This window comes from Salmo trutta, chromosome 4 (assembly GCF_901001165.1).
Source record: "Salmo trutta chromosome 4, fSalTru1.1, whole genome shotgun sequence".
NCBI classification, from domain to species: Eukaryota; Metazoa; Chordata; class Actinopteri; order Salmoniformes; family Salmonidae; genus Salmo; species Salmo trutta.
This window is the reverse complement of record NC_042960.1, coordinates 60,061,303-60,075,151: the sequence shown is the minus strand read 5'-3', so window position 1 is coordinate 60,075,151 and position 13,849 is coordinate 60,061,303. Positions and strand designations below refer to the sequence as shown.

The following is a 13,849-nucleotide window of genomic DNA, read 5'->3' as shown; positions in this document are numbered from 1 at the left end:
TAAGGGAGGTAAAGGCAAAAAAGGCCATGGTGGCAAAGTAAATACAATATAGCAAGTAAAACACTGGAATGGTAGATTTGTAGTGGAAGAAAGTGCAAAGTAGAAATAGAAATAATGGGGTGCAAAGGAGCAAAATAAATAAATAAATAAATACAGTAGGGGAAGGGGTAGTTGTTTGGGCTAAATTATAGATGGGCTATGTACAGGTGCAGTGATCTGTGAGCTGCTCTGACAGTTGGTGCTTAAAGCTAGTGAGGGAGATAAGTGTTTCCAGTTTCAGAGATTTTTGTAGTTCGTTCCAGTCATTGGCAGTAGAGAACTGGAAGGAGAGACGGCCAAAAGAGGAATTGGCTTTGGGGATGACTAGAGAGATATACCTGCTGGAGCGCGTGCTACAGGTGGGTGCTGCTATGGTGACCAGTGAGCTGAGTTAAGGGGGGACTGTACCTAGCAGGGTCTTGTAGATGACCTGGAGCCAGTGGGTTTGGCGACGAGTATGAAGCGAGGGCCAGCCAACGAGAGCATACAGGTCGCAGTGGTGGGTAGTATATGGGGCTTTGGTGACAAAACGGATGGCACTGTGATAGACTGCATCCAGTTTATTGAGTCGGGTATTGGAGGCTATTTTGTAAATGACATCGCCGAAGTCGAGGATCGGTAGGAAGGTCAGTTTTACGAGGGTATGTTGGGCAGCATGAGTGAAGGATGCTTTGTTGCGAAATAGGAAGCCAATTCTAGATTTAACTTTGGATTGGAGATGTTTGATGTGAGTCTGGAAGGAGAGCTTACAGTCTAACCAGACACCTAGGTATTTGTAGTTGTCCACATATTCTAAGTAAGAACCATCCAGAGTAGTGATGCTGGATGGGCGGGCAGGTGCGGGCAGCGATCGGTTGAAGAGCATGCATTTAGTTTTACTTGTATTTAAGAGCAGTTGGAGGCCACGGAAGGAGAGTTGAATGGCATTGAAGCTCGTCTGGTGGGTGGTTAACACAGTGTCCAAAGAAGGGCCAGAAGTATACAGAATGGTGTCGTCTGCGTAGAGGTGGATCAGAGACTCACCAGCAGCAAGACCGACATCATTGATGTATACAGAGAAAAGAGTTGGCCCAAGAATTTAACCCTGTGGCACCCCCATAGAGACTACCAGAGGCCCGGACAACAGGCCACCCGATTTGACACATTGAACTCTATCAGAGATGTAGTTGGTGAACCAGGCGAGGCAATCATTTGAGAAACCAAGGCTATTGCGTCTGCCTATGAGGATGTGGTGATTGACAGAGTCGAAAGCCTTGGCCAGGTCAATGAATACGGCAGCACAGTATTGTTTCTTATCGATGGCGGTTACGATATTGTTTAGCTTGACATTGCGCATGGTGATTTTAGGCTTGTGTGCGGCTGCACGGCCATGGAAACCCATTTCATGAAGCTCCCAACTAACAGTTTTTGTGCTGATGTTGCTTCCAGAGGCAGTTTGGAACTCGGTAGTGAGTGTTGCAACCAGGAACAGACGATTTTTATTCTCTACACACTTCAGCACTCGGCGGTCCCGTTCTGTGAGCTTGTGTGGCGTACCACTTCGCAGCTGAGCCGTTGTTGCTCCTAGACATTTCCACTTCACAATAACAGCACTTACAGTTGACCAGGGCAGCTATAGCATGGAAGAAATTTGACGAGCTGACTTCTTGGAAGGTGGCATCCTATGATGGTGGCAGATTGAAAGTCACTGAGCTCTTCGAGAAGGCCATTCTACTGCCAATGTTTGTCTGGGGAGATTGCATGGCTGTGTGCTCGATTGTATACACCTGTGAGCAACGGGTGCAGACGAAATAGCTAAATCCACTAATTGGAAGGGGTGTCCACATACTTTTGAATATATTGTGTATCAATTGTTACTCAGTAAATCGTTGAAACTTTTGCATGTTGTGTTTATATTTTTGTTCAGCATATACACTGTGATGTATGTCCAAACTCAGAATCAAGAGAGGAGGTTAGGGGAGGAGAGGAATGATTTGGTTTGATGTTTCTCCTGAAGGAGACTAGGGAGGAGAGGAATGATTTGGTTTTGTGTTTCTCCTGAAGGAGGTTAGGGGAGGAGAAGAATGATTTGGTTTGACGTTTCTCCTGAAGGAGGCTAGGGGAGGAGAGGAATGATTTGGTTTTGCGTGTCTCCTGAAGGAGGTTAGGGGAGGAGAGGAATGATTTGGTTTGATGTTTCTCCTGAAGGAGGCCAGAGGAGGAGAGGAATGATTTGGTTTTGCGTTTCTCCTGAAGGAGGTTAGGGGAGGAGAGGAATGATTTGGTTTTGCGTTTCTACTGAAGGAGGTTAGAGGAGGAGAGGAATGATTTGGTTTGGTGTTTCTCCTGAAGGAGATTAGGGGAGGAGAGGAATGACTCAGTTTATTTGTCACGTACAAAAACGTCACGTGCAAAAACACAATAGAAAAATCTATGTACAGTGTGTGCAAATGTAGAAGAGTAGGGTGGTAAGGCAATTAATCAGCCATGAAGGCGAAATAATTACAATTTAGCATTAACACTGGAGTGATAGATGTGCAGATGATGATGTGCAAGTAGAGATACTGGGGTGCAAAAGAGCAAGAGGACAAGTAACAATATGGGGATGAGGTAGTTGGGTGTGCTATTTACAGATTGGCTGTGTACAGGTACAGTGATCGGTAAGGTGCTCTGACAGCTGATGCTTAAAGTTAGAGAGGGAGATATAAGACTCCAGCTTCAGTCATTTTGGCAATTTATTCTAGTCATTGGCAGCAGAGAACTGGAAGGGAAGGCAGCCAAAGGAAGTGTTGGCTTTGCGGGTGACCAGTAAAATATAACTGCTGGAGCGAGTACTACGGGTGGGTGTTGCTATGTTCCGATTCTAGATTTAACTTTGGATTGGAGATGCTTAATGTGAGTCTGGAAGGAGAGTTTACAGTCTAACCAGACACCTAGGTATTTGTAGTTGTCCACATATTCTAAGTCAGAACCTTCCAGGATAGTGATGCTAGTCGGGCGGGAGGGTGTGAGCAGCAATCGGTTGAAGAGCATGCACTTAGTTTTACTTGCATTTAAAAGCAGTTGGAAGCCTCGGAAGGAGTGTTGTATGGCATTGAAGCTCGTTTGGAGGTTTGTTAGCACAGTGTCCAAAGAAGGGCCAGATGTATACAGAATGGTGTCGTCTGCGTAGAGGTGGAACACAGAATCAGCCGCAAGAGCGACATCATTGATATATACAGAGAAAATAGTCGGCCCGAGAATTGAACCCTGTGGCAACCCCATAGAGCCTAACAGAGGTCCGGACAACAGGCCCTCCAATTTGACACACTGAACTATGTCTGAGAAGTAGTTGGTGAACCAGGCGAGGCAGTCATTTGAGAAGCCAAGGCTATTGAGTCTGCTGATAAGAATGCAGTGATTGACAGAGTCGGAAGCAGCTAGACAGTACTGTCTTTTATTTATGGCGGTTATGATATTGTTTAGGACCTTGAGCGTGGCTGAGGTTCACCCATGACCAGCTTGGAAACCAGATTGCATAGTGGAGAAGGTACGGTGGGATTCGAAATGGTTGGTGATCTGTTTGTTAACTTGGCTTTCAAAGATTTTAGAAAGGCAGGGCAGGATTGACATAAGTCTATAACAGTTTGGGTCTAGAGTGTCTCCCCCTTTGAAGAGGGGGATGACCGCTGCAACTTTCCAATCTTTGGGGATCTCAGACGACACGAAAGAGAGGTTGAATAGGCTAGTAATAGGGGTTGCAACAATCCTAAACCAGGATTCAGACATGGCTAGGACATCCGGGTTGGTGGAGTGTGCTAAAGCAGTGAATAAAACAAACTTAGGGAGGAGGCTTCTAATGTTAACATGCATGAAACCAAGGCTTTTACGGTTACAGAAGTCAAGAAATGAGAGCGCCTGGGGAATGGGAGTGGTGCTGGGGGCTGCAGGGCCTGGGTTAAACTCTACATCACCAGAGGAGCAGAGGAGGAGTAGGGTAAGGGTACAGCTAAAGGCTCTAAGAACTGGTAGTCTAGTGCATTCAGAACAGAGAGTAAAAGGAGCAGATTTCTGGGTGCGGAAGAATAGATTCAAGGCATAATGTACAGACAAGGGTATGGTAGGATGTGAATACAGTGGAGGTAAACCTAGGCATTGAGTGACGATGAGAGAGGTTTTGTCTCTAGAGGCACGATTTAAGCCAAGTGAGGTCACCGCATGTGTGGAGGGGTGGAACAAAAGGGCTAGCTAAGGCATATTGAGCAGGGCTGGAGGCTCTACATTGAAATAAGACAATAATCACTAACCAAAACAGCAATGGACAAGGCATATTGACATTAGGGAGAGGCATGCTTAGCCGAGTGATCATAGGGTACAGTGAGTAGCTAGGCGAGCTGGAGACATGTCAATTCAGACAGCTAGCGGGCCGTGGCTAGCAGAAGGGCCTTCGGGGACGTCGCGACGGAATAGCCTGTTGAAACCCCCTCGGACGGTTACATCAGCAGACCAGTCGTGATGGATCGGCAGGGCTCCGTGTCGGCAGTAAAAGGGTCCAGGCCAATTGGGTTTCTGAATGCTAGTAAGCTTGCTTTAACATGCAGGTGCCTGTAATCTCCCGTTAGTGTTGTTTTAAGAAATCCAGCAGTAATGTGTACCACAGTGCTACATTCTGCCTCTTGGTTGCAATGCATTCACACTGTATAGCCTCAAAACATGGTTAAAACCATAATGTTGATCAAATCAAATGAAATTTTATTGTCACATACACGTCTAGCAAATGTTAATGCGAGTGTACTGAAATGCTTGTGCTTCTAGTTCCGACCATGCAGTAATATCTAACAAGTAATCTAACAATTTCACAACTACCTTTTACACACAAGTGTAAAGGAATGAATAAGAATATGTACATATAAATATATGGATGAGCGATGGCCGAACGGCATAGGCAAGATGCAGTAGATGGTATAGAGTACAGTATATACATATGAGATGAGTAATGTAGGGTATGTAAACATTATATAAAGTTGCATTGTTTAAAGTGACTAGTGATACATTTATTACATCCAATTTTGAATTATTAAAGTGGCTAGAGATGTGAGTCAGTATGTTGGCAGCAGCCACTCAATGTTAGTGATGACTGTTTAGCAGTCTGATGGCCTTGAGATAGAAGCTGTTTCTCAGTCTCTCGGTCCCAGCTTTGATGCACCTGTACTGACCTCACCTTCTGGATGATAGCGGGGTGAACAGGCAGTGGCTCGCGTGGTTGTTGTCCTTGATGATCTTTTTGGCCTTCCTGTGACAACGGGTGGTGTAGGTGTCCTGGAGGGCAGGTAGTTTGCCCCCGGTGATGCGTTGTGCAGACCTCACTACCCTCTGTAGAGCCGTACGGTTGTGGGCGGAGCAGTTGCCGTACCAGGCGGTGATACAGCCCGACAGGATGCTCTCGATTGTGCATCTGTAAAAGTTTGTGAGTGTTTTTGGTGACAAGCCAAATGTCTTCAGCCTCCTGAGGTTGAAGAGGCGCTGTTGTGCCTTCTTCACCACGCTGTCTGTGTTGGTGGACCACTTCAGTTTGTCCGTGATGTGTACGCCGAGGAACTTAAATCTTTCCACCTTCTCCACTACTGTCCCGTCGATGTGGATAGGGGGTGATATCGTGGATGGTCAGTCCCTGCATCCATAGCTCTGTCTATGAATTTCAGAGTGGTTACATTTCTACAGCCCCATCCCTCAACTTTATACCTTAACAGAGGTGTGGTGACCGCTTTGTTGTTGATTCAATAAAGAATTGTAGCTGTGTAAGGGTAGTGTAGTCTGCCCCAGGAGTGTGAAGGTGAACGGAAAGGCACTGGAGCAACGAACCGCCCTTGCTGTCTCTGCCTGGCCGGTTCCCCTCTCTCCACTGGGATTCTCTGCCTCTAACCCTATTACAGGGCCTGAATCACTGGTTTACTCGTGCTCTTCCATGCCATCCCTAGGAGGGGTGCATCACTTGAATGGGTTGAGTTACTGACGTGATCTTCCTGTCCGGGTTAGCGCCCCCCCTTGGGTTGTGCCGTGGCGAAGATCTTTGTGGGCTATACTCCGCCTTGTCTCAGGATGGTAAGTTGGTGGTTGAAGGTATCCCTCTACTGGTGTGGGGGCTGTGCTTTGGCAAAGTGGATGGGGTTATATCCTGCCTGTTTGGCCCTGTCTGGGGGTATTGTCGGACGGGGCCAGTATCTCCCGACCCCTCCTCTCTCAGCCTCCAGTATTTATGCTGCAGAAGTTTATGTGTCGGGGGGCTAGGGTCAGTCTGTTATATCTGGAGTATTTCTCCTGTCTTATCCGGTGTCCTGTGTGAATGTAAGTATGTTCTCTCTAATTCTCTCTTTCTCTCTCTCTGAGGACCTGAGCCCTAGGACCATGCCTCAGGACTACCTGTCCTGATGACTCCTTGCTGTCCCCAGTCCACCTGGCTGTGCTGCTGCTCCAGTTTCAACTGTTCTGCCTGCTATGGAATACTGTGGCTATGGAATACTGACCTGTTCACCGGACGTGCTACCGGTCCCAGACCTGCTGTTTTCAACTCTCTTGAGACAGCAGGAGCGGTAGAGATACTCTGAATGATCGGCTATGAAAAGCCAACTGACATTTACTCCTGAGGTGCTGACCTGTTGCACCCTTGACAACCACTGTGGTTATTATTATTTGACTCTGCTGGTCATCTATGAACCTCTTGGCCATGTTCTGTTCTAAACTCCACCTTGCACAGCCAGAAGAGGACTGGCCACCCCTCATAGCCTGGTTCCTCTCTAGGTTTCTTCCTAGGTTCTGATCTTTCTAGGGAGTTTTTCCTAGCCACCGTGCTTCTACACCTGCATTGCTTGCTGTTTGGGGTTTTAGGCTGGGTTTCTGTACAGCACTTTCTGACATCAGCTGATGTAAGAAGGGCTTTATAAACACATTTGATTGATTGATAGCTTTAAGGCAACAACATATATTGTATACACTAAGTACAGTTTTACACATGAAACCTTTAACATGATATTGTCTGTGTCCATTATATTCCCTATTCCTGTCATAGGGGTTGTTGAATGGAGACCAAGGCGCAGCGTGTATAGTGCTCATTCTTTGATTTTTAATGAAAACACTTCAACAACAAAACAAGAAAATGAACAACAACAGTCCCGTCAGGTACTCTAGACTAAACGGAAACAACCACCCACAAAACCCCATGAAAAACAGGCTGCCTAAGTATGTCTTCCAATCAGAGACAACGATAGACAGCTGCCTCTGATTGGAAACCATACCTGGCCACAACATAGAAAATGACAACATAGAATGAAACTCTAGACAACCCACATAGAAAACAGAAAACCCAAAACACATAGTCGAAACACCCCCCTGTCACGCCCTGACCAATCTACTACGGAAAAATGACCTCATACCAGGGTCAGGACGTGACAATTCCAGATATAGTGCACTACCTTTGACTAGAGCCCTATTGCTAGGTTATTATGAGGTTTATGTTGGCGGGGTTCTTCACTTTTTTGCACCCCTGCCATCAAAGACTATAGAAGACTGATGAGATTGTCCACCAGAACTTAAGTAACCTTTCACAATCTCTACACTCTACACTAGAGGAGGTCAGAGGTTAGGCCACATTTGGCAGCCTGATTGTAGAAGATGGATGTGATAGTAGACTGGTCAGGTTATCAAAGGGCAGAATTTAGACTTATGATTGTGTCCCAAATGGCACCCTATTCCAGTGCACTTCTTTTGAACAGGGCTCATAGGGCTCTGGTCAGAAGTAGTCCACTATATAGGAAATAGGGTTCCCTTTGGGACATAACTTTCCATCTATTCCATTGTCCTGTTCTTCCAGAATTACAGAACACCTACCTTGATGACCGGGTTTGGTGAGAGAGAGAGGCTTTCCCCTCAAAAAAAGTCAGGCTAGCTAGCTAGTCAGGTGCAGATGTTCCTAATGTTTTGTGTAAATATATATATTCATATGTATGTATACACTACCGTTGAAATGTTTGGGGTCACTTAGAAATGTCCTTGCTTTTCATGAAAACTTACGTGAAATGAGTTGCAAAATGAACAGGAAATATAGTCAAGACATTGACCAGGTTATAAATAATGATTTTTAATTGAAATAGTAATTCTGTCCTTCAAACTGCTTTCGTCAAAGAATCCTCCATTTGCAGCAATTACAGCCTTGCAGACCTTTGGCATTCTAGTTGTCAATTTGATGAAGTAATCTGAAGAGATTTCACCCCATGCTTCCTGAAGCACCTCCCACAAGTTGAATTGGCTTGATGGGCACTTCTTACGTACCATACGGTCAAGCTGCTATCACAACAGCTCAATAGGGTTGAGATCCGGTGACTGTGCTGGCCATTCCATTATAGACAGAATACCAGCTGACTGCTTCTTCCCTATATAGTTATTGCATAGATGGAGCTGTGCTTTGGGTCATTGTCCTGTTGTAGGAGGAAATTGACTCCAATTAAGCGCCGTCCACAGTGTATGGCATGGCATTGCAAAATGGAGTGATATCCTTCCTTCTTCAAGATCCCTTTTACCCTGTACAAATCTCACACTTTACCACCACCAAAACACCCCCAGACCATCAATTTGCCTCCACCATGCTTGACAGATGGCGTCAAGCACTCCTCCAGCATCTTTTCATTTTTTCTGCGTCTCATGAATGTTCTTCTTTGTGATCTGAACACCTCAAACTTAGATTAATCTGTCCATAACACTTTTTTCCAATCTTCCCCTGTCCAGTGTCTGTGTTCTTTTGCCCATCTTAATAATTTCTTTTTATTGGCCAGTCTGAGATATGGCTTTTTCTTTGCAACTTTGCCTAGAAGGCCAGCATCCCGGAATTACCTCTTCACTGTTGACGTTGAGACTGGTGTTTTGCGGGTATTATTTAATGAAGCTGACAGTTGAGGAATTGTGAGGCGTCTGTTTCTCAAACTAGACACTCTAATGTACTTGTCCTCTTGCTCAGTGCACCAGGGCCTCCCAATCCCCTTTATTTTATATTCTGGTTAGAGTCAGTTTGCGCTGTTCTGTGAAGGGAGAGGTACACAGCGTTGTACGAGATCTTAAGTTCCTTGGCAATTTCTCGTATGGAATAGCCTTAATTTCTCAGAACAAGAATAGACTGACGAGTTGCTGAAGAAAGTTCTTTGTTTCTGGCCATTTTGAGCCTGTAATCGAACACACAAATGCTGATGCTCCAGATACTCAACTAGTCTAAAGAAGGTCAGTATTATTGCTTCTTTAATCAAAACAACAGTTTTCAGCTGTGCTAACATAATTCAGCTGTGCTAACATATATATATATATATATATATATATATATATATATATATATATATATATATGTATACAGTTGAAGTCGGAATTAATACTAGTTTTCAACCACTCTTCAGATTCAACCACTCCACAAATGTCTTGTTAACAAACTATAGTTTTGGCAAGTCGGTTAGGACATCTACTTTGTGCATGACGCAAGTAATTTTTCTTGTCTTGAGATGTTTCTTCAATATATCCACATACTTTTCCTTACCCATGATGCCATCTATTTGGTGAAGTGCACCAGTCCCTCCTGCAGCAAAGCATCCCCACAACATGATGCTGCCACCTCCGTGCTTCACAGTTGGGATGGTGTTCTTCGGCTTGCAAGCGTCCCTTTTTTCCTACAAACATAACGATGGTCATTATGGCCAAACAGTTCTATTTTTGTTTCATCAGACCAGAGGACTTTTATCCAAAAAGTACTGTCTTTGTCACCATGTGCAGTTGAAAACTGTCGTCTGGCTTTTTTATGGCAGTTTTGGAACATTGGCTTCTTCCTTGCTGAGCAGCCTTTCAGGTTATGTCGATATAGGACTCATTTTACTGTGGATATAGATTATTTTGTGCCGGTTTCCTGCAGCATCTTCACAAGGTCCTTTGTTGTTGTTCTGGTATTGATGTGCACTTTTCGCACCAAAGTACGTTAATCTCTAGGAGACAGAACGCATCTCCTTCCTGAGCGGTATGATGGCTGCGTGGTCCCATGGTGTTTATACTTGCATACTATTGTTTGTACAGATGAAATTGGTACCTTCAGGCGTTTGGAAATTGCTCCCAAGGATGAACCAGACTTGTGGAGGTCTTCATTTTTTTCTGAGGTCTTGTCTGATTTCTTTTGATTTTCCCATGATGTCAAGCAAAGAGGCACTGAGTTTGAAGGTAGGCCTTAAAATACATCCACAGGTACACCTCAAATTGACTCAAATTATGTCTATTAGCCTATCAGAAGCTTCTAAAGCCATGACATCATTTTCTGGAATTTTCCAAGCTGTTTAAAGGCACAGTTAAAACCTGTTGGGGATACCCCTTCCCGTTCGGATCCCGTTAACGGGATTGCTTGACAAGATACTACGAGCGAAATTCAAAACAGAATAAATCAAATAATTTAAATTTCTCAAACAATCAACTATCTTACACCCTTTGAAAGATAAACATCTCCTTAATCTAACCACGTTGTCCGATTTCAAAAAGGCTTTACGGCGAAAGCATAAAGTTAGATTATGTTAGGACAGTACATTGAAAATAGCTGTATGTAATGTTTTGTCAATGCAAAGACAGGCAAAAGCAGAAAACCAGCTAAAATGATGCACTAACCTTTGACAATCTTCATCAGATGACACTCCGAGGACATTATGTTAGACAATACATGCATTTTTTGTTTTATCAAGTTCATATTTATATCCAAAAACAGTATTTTACAGTGGCGGTGAAATTCAGAAAATATTTTCCCTCAAATGCTGTCGGTGAATCAGCGCTACAATTGACAAAATTACTATTCGAAAACATTGGTAAATTATAATATTGTCATTCAAAGAATTATAGATTAACATCTCGTGAATGCAACCGCATTGCCAGATTTCAAAATAACTTTACTGGGAAATCACCCTTTGCAATAAACGAGGTGCTATGCTCAGAAAAATAGGCTAGGCAATACAGGTTAGCGCCATCTTGGAACCATCTAAAATCAAATTTACTATTGTAAATATTCACTTACCTTTGATTATCTTCATCAGAAGGCACTTCCAGGAATCCCAGGTCCACAACAAATGTAGTTTTGTTCGAAAAAGTTAATAATTTATGTCCCAATAGCTCCTTCTTGTTAGCGCGTTCTGTAGGCTACTCAAATGTACCGAAGCCCGCAGGACTTGTCGCCACGAATGTGCAAAAAAACTATATTTTCGTTCGTTCAAACATGTCAAACGTTGTATAGCATAAGTCTTTAGGGCCTTTTTCAATCAGAACTTCAATAATATTCAAGGCGGACGATTGCATTGTCTTATAAAACGTTTCGGAAAGAAAGGGTCCCCACACGCATGCGCGTCATAGTAGACATGGCCATCTGCCTGTGACCTAGTTTACAGCCTTCTCGTTCGGTCAGTTTTTACAGAAGAACACTCAAACCACTTTGTAAAGACTGTTTACATCTAGTGGAAGCCTTGGGAAGTGAAAAATGAATCCTAACTCACTGTGTGTTTCAATGGCAAAGGTTTGAAGTGATTCCACACATCAGATTTCCACTTCCTCTTAGGATTTGTCTCAGGGTTTTGACTGCCATATGAGTTCTGTTATACTCACAGACACCATTCAAACAGTTTTAGAAACTTTAGAGTGTTTTCTATCCAAATCCACTAATTATATGCATATTTATCTGGCCGTGCAAATACTGCCCCCTATCCCCAACAGGTTTTAACTTAGTGTATGTAAACTTCTGACCCACTGAAATTGTGATGCAATGTATTATAAGTGAAACAATCTGTCTGTAAACAATTGTTGGAAAAATGACTTGTGTCATGCACAAAGTAGATGTTCTAACTGACTTGCCCAAACTATAGTTTGTTAACAATACATTTGTGGATTGGTTGAAAAACGAGTTTGAATGCAAGAGCATAGAGTTATCCTTAGCTTTTGAAGTAGATAGTGAATCTCAGACAAGACATCAGATGTGTCCCATTCTCTATGTCATGGGCTGTGAGCCCTGGTCAAAGTGCAGTACATAGGGAGTAGGGAGCCATTTGGAGAACATGCATATTCCTGTGTGCTAGGCTAATCTCCTTTATGTGGTGGAAGAGATGATACCTGTTATTCCTGTGTGCTAGGCTAATCTCCTCCATGTGATGGAAGAGATGATGCCTGTTATTCCTGTGTGCTAGGCTAATCTCCTCCATGTGATGGAAGAGATGATACCTGTTATACCTGTGTGCTAGGCTAATCTCCTCAATGTGATGGAAGAGATGATACCTGTTATACCTGTGTGCTAGGCTAATCTACTCTATGTGGTGGAAGAGATCATAACTGATATTCCTCAGCCCTTCTTAGCTGAATATGCTCTGATGTAATTTATTAATTCTGTATTTGTAATGTTGTGTGTGTGTGTGTGTGTGTGTGTGTGTGTGTGTGTGTGTGTGTGTGTGTGTGTGTGTGTGTGTGTGTGTGTGTGTGTGTGTGTGTGTGTGTGTGTGTGTGTGTGTGAGGATTGACTGATCTACAAATAATATTGAGTAGTTATTTATGATACCAGGTGAACTGTAGATCAGTCAGTCTCGGCCCACCTTTAAGTCGGCTGCAATTTCTAACGTACCCTGTGTCTTCTCCTTACAGATGCTGTGGTGGAATCTGCAGCAGATAAAAAAAGCCCCACAGGCTGGTTCCAGTTTAATTCACGCTGCTTCATGTTTGTTGAGACTGCAAGGACATGGCCCGAAGCAGAGGTATAATGCTTAGCTCTACTGTGAATTAAAGAAGTTCAATTGAATTCAACTGGATTATTTGGTTTGACGATACATTAAAGGGGATTTCGCCTTATCTAAACAGGCTCATGCCTCTTGTAAAGTACTGAACCTCCCCTTTAATTTATTGTCTAATTTTAATTTTCTATAATCTTTGCAATATTTATTTCATGTGTGGAGTCAGAACTCCTGTATATTGGAACCCACAGGCCATGGGTTAAGACAGAGATAAACTAATATCTCGAAGAGCCTATTTCAAAGAACATTAGTTGTGATGGCCAATATTTGATTGTGAGAGTCCGAGAACACAAATTCTCAAAAAGACTGGACAACTGACTAATACCTACATTATGACATGTCTTTGTCCCTGTCTACGGCTTGCTTTAGCGCCACTGTATGTTCCTTGGAGCAAACCTGGCGTCTGTGCAGAACACTGTAAAGTACCTTGGAGCAAACCTGGCGTCTGTGCACAACTCTGAGGAGTCCCAATTTCTACAGGCGGTGGTGTTGATCAAGACTGGCGATTTCCCTCTGACCTGGATTGGAGGATATGATGCTGTTCAGGCAAATGTGGAAAGGTACCCAATTGTCATATTTGAGTAAATGTTAAAATACCTTAATAGAAAATTACTACAGTAAAAGTGAAATGTTTACTCTCCCTGGACAGTTCAGCTAGAGTATACTCACAGATTTAGAGGATTTTTGGTATGCTCATCAATATGTCAAGGGCCACTTGTGAAGTCAGGGCCCATATAATTTATGCCTGACACGATCAAATCAAATTTTATTAGTCACATGCGCCGAATACAAAAGGTGTCGACCTTACAGTGAAATGCTTACTTACGAGCCCCTAACCAACAATGCCATTTTTTAAAATACGGATAAGAATAAGAAAAAATACCAAGTAATTAAAGAGCAGCAGTAAAATACATTAGCGAGACTATATACAGGGGCTACCGGTACGGAGTCAATGTGCGGGGGCACCGGTTATATGGACATGTAGGTAGAGTTATTAAAGTGACTATGCATAGATGATAACAACAGAG

At 43.5% G+C, this 13,849-nt stretch overlaps 1 long non-coding RNA gene across 1 annotated transcript; it reads left to right on the top strand.

Moving 5' to 3' along the window:
* Positions 1-16: 16 nt before the first annotated feature.
* LOC115191555 (uncharacterized) lies at positions 17-13,379 on the top strand. Its single transcript, XR_003877735.1, has 3 exons — positions 17-29; positions 12,710-12,785; positions 13,191-13,379. It is a non-coding gene; the product is annotated as an uncharacterized LOC115191555 (long non-coding RNA).
* The last annotated feature ends 470 nt before the right edge of the window (positions 13,380-13,849 follow it).